Consider the following 3,409-nt stretch of genomic DNA (forward strand, 5'->3'; position numbering starts at 1 on the left):
ATTCCCTACCCTGAGTCCCGGGGCCCCTACCTGCGGAGGGAATCACCACCAGGCTGCCCCAACACCATCAGCCCCGGCACTCCCATACAGCAGCGGCGGTATTCCTTATTACCGCACACCGCAGGTGGCGTCACAAATATTCTCCCCCGTAAAAAACCTTTTTGTTTTTCATCAAAGTGTCTGCCGAGCAGTCCGACTGCTGCTAGGGCGTCACACCTGCGCATTTGTGTTTAACGTCGCGCATGTGCAGAACGGAGAAAAGGCTGCGCTCACTTCCTAATGAAAGGGAGTGAGACGCATCTGGGAAGGGAAGGGAAAAGATTAGGGTTTGGGGATGATGAAAGGGCTTTCTACGGGCAAGGATGGCAAAGGGTGGCAGTGACGGAAAGTCAGGCAGCCTGTCCTGTCCTGTCCTGTCCGTCCGTCTTTTTGTATCATGAATTGGAAAGACTGCAAGGGGGAGGGGAGGTGCTTGTGTCCAAAAGGAGGAGTTATTCAGATTCATTGCAGTGGGCGGCGGCTGCAAAAAGCACCATTCTTCTTGTTTTTGCTCTGCAAAACAGCCTTTTCAAGGGTTGGCTTGGTGACAAAATGTCTTCTGTAGGCGTGGGTTTGTCTCCCTCTCCCTAAGATGTGTCCGGTATAGGCCAGGGTGCCACTCAAGGCCGTAACCAATTCGGGTTATAGCTTCTCGGCCTTTTGGCTAAGATCAAGTGTAGTTTCGGAGGACGCTACCTTGGTCGGTACTGGAAGGTGCCTGGGATTGCACGTCTGCCGGCCTTGAGGAAGTGTGTGCGCCTTCTGGTGACACATAGCCCTCTTGTGCCTGGACGGTTCCCAGGCAACGGGAGGCGATCACCTTTGTTATTTTGAAGTCCTACTGATAAACAGAAAAAAAAAAAATTTAAATCTGTTCTTATCAGTTTAATATCTGATACGTCCCCTCTCTGGGGACCATATATTAAATGGATTTTTAGAACAAGGAGATGGAAAAAATCTTGCTCTGTCCACTGCACGCATTGACCTGGTATTGCAGTACCTCCAGGACCGGTGCACCCCTTCTTAACCCAGTTTCCAAAAGCAGAACTCAATTCACCTGATTCAAATGAGCCCCATTAGTGAATTGAAAGAAAGCAAAAACTTTATATGCACCTCAATTTGGCCAATTCACTTTTCACACTTTCACCCTTTTTTTTATCTTTCACACCTTTTACTTGCTTTATTGATGCAAAAAGCTGTGCCAAATAGCAAACTCATCTCCACTCAACTTGACCAACTCTGCTATGTCCCGTGCAGTATCTTATTCTCAGTCTTATCTAGATCATTTGCAATTGAATAGAATAGATCCCTTTTGGCTACTTATGACTGTGTAAAATATGTAGTTTTACTGGGCTGGGATGAGAGAATCCATTGAAGCATGGTGTAGGGATTGTGGTTCCTGTGTGCTAAGAAGAGAGGCTGGCACCAGCCAGAAAGCCCCATTGCAGCCAATAATCACTTAATAACTTTTTCAACTTGTCATCATATGGGAGGCCCCGTTGTTGGTAGACGTGCACCTTCTCAGTGAATGGCCGGTGAAATGCAGGCAACTCGATCTCTTCGAGGTCATCATCCTCTGGCCCCTCTTCCGACAGGTGGGGCATCCGGGAGAGTGCATTGGCATTGACGTTGGTACGGCCGGCCCAGTACTTGATGGTGAAATCGTAGTTGGCTAACCTGGTCACCCACCGCTGCTCCAACGCGCCCAGCTTGGCCGTATCTAGATGGGTCAGCAGGTTATTGTCTGTGTACGCGGTGAACTTGGCTGCTGCCAGGTAATGGCGGAACCGCTCGGTGATAGCCCACACCAGTGCCAAGAGCTCAAGCTTGAAGGAGATGTAGTTCTCAGGGTTCCTCTCAGTCGGTCGGAGTTTTCGGCTAGCATAAGCTATTACCTTTTCCCTTCTGTCTTGGACCTGGGATAGAACAGCCCCCAAGCCCACATTGCTGGCGTCGGTGTAGAGGATGAATGGGCGGCTGTAGTCAGGGTACGCTAGGATTTCCTCTCCGGTCAGGGCTGTTCTCAGCTGGCGGAAGGATTCCTCATGCTTTTCTTCCCACACCAATGGGGCTACTAGGGATCTACCACCCTTGGTCTGTCCTACGAGGAGGTCTTGCATGGGGGCAGCCATCTTTGTGTACCCCTTAATGAAGCGACGGTAATATCCCACCAGGCCCAGAAACTGCCTCACTTCCCTCACTGTGGTCGGTCTCGGCCAGTCTTGGATGGCGGTGATCTTCTCGGGGTTGGGGGCGACACCTTCCGCACCAACCACATGTCCTAGGTACTGCACTCTGGGTTTCAGCAGATGACACTTTGAGGGCTTCAACTTCATCCCATACTTGGCAAGGGACGCGAACACCTCGGCTAGGTGCTCCAGGTGGGCTTCATACGTCTGTGAGTACACAATCACATCATCCAAGTACAGCAAAACGGTCCCATAGGCAGTCTTCTCTCGGTCTTCCGGTGCCACGGCCACCTGCCAGTACCCGCTGGTGAGGTCAAGGGTGGAGAAGTAGTTAGCGGTTCTCAGCGAGGCCAGGGACTCTTTGATGCGGGGCAGAGGGTAAGCATCCTTATGCGTTATCTGGTTAATCTTCCGGTAATCCACACACATCCGCATGGTGCCATCCTTCTTCTTAACCAGCACCAACGGAGCGGCCCAGGGACTACAGCTGTCCCTAATAACCCCTGCCTCCTTCATGTTCCTCAACATGTCTTTGGCGCATTGGTAGTGCGCAGGGGGAATAGGCCTGTATCTCTCTTTAATAGGGGAGTGTGTACCGGTAGGGATGTGGTGTTGAACCCCTTTAATCTGCCCAAAATCTAGAGGGTGCTTGCTAAAAACCCGCTCATACTCCTGTACCACCCGGTATACCCCTTCCTTGTGGTGTATGGGGGTATCATCAGTGCCGACATGTAGCTCTCGATACCACTCGCCTAACTCCCCCAGGGATGAGTGGGAGCCGGCAGCAGGCGGTGTGACCGGGGGAACGGCTTCATGGATCGTGTGGGGATCTAGAGTGAGCAATTTGGCAAGGGTAGCGTACCGGGTGGTGCATGAATGCACACATATTGGTTTTATAATCTTATTGTATTACTTTATATTCTTATTTCACTTGTGCATATCTCCACCATAATCCTGGCTAAGAAATATAGCTTTTTTTGGGGTACACAGGTAGTAAGGTCTTCTTTCTATTTCTTTAGGGGTGATATAGCCTGGTGGAACTCTAGACCTCTAACATTATATATGCACCCTTTTTCTTTATGGTTCTTGGACACCTTATAACATTCTTCCATACATATATATCTTTCTCATAAATTATAAATAATTAGGCATTTTTATATATTTTATTTACATTTTCATAA

At 49.5% G+C, this 3,409-nt stretch overlaps 1 pseudogene; it reads left to right on the plus strand.

The window, feature by feature from the left end:
* The first annotated feature begins 854 nt into the window (after positions 1 to 854).
* LOC142289210 (U2 spliceosomal RNA) lies at positions 855 to 1,061 on the plus strand (annotated as a pseudogene).
* Positions 1,062 to 3,409: the final 2,348 nt, after the last annotated feature.

This window comes from Anomaloglossus baeobatrachus, unplaced genomic scaffold (assembly GCF_048569485.1).
Source record: "Anomaloglossus baeobatrachus isolate aAnoBae1 unplaced genomic scaffold, aAnoBae1.hap1 Scaffold_91, whole genome shotgun sequence".
Lineage (NCBI taxonomy): Eukaryota > Metazoa > Chordata > Amphibia > Anura > Aromobatidae > Anomaloglossus > Anomaloglossus baeobatrachus.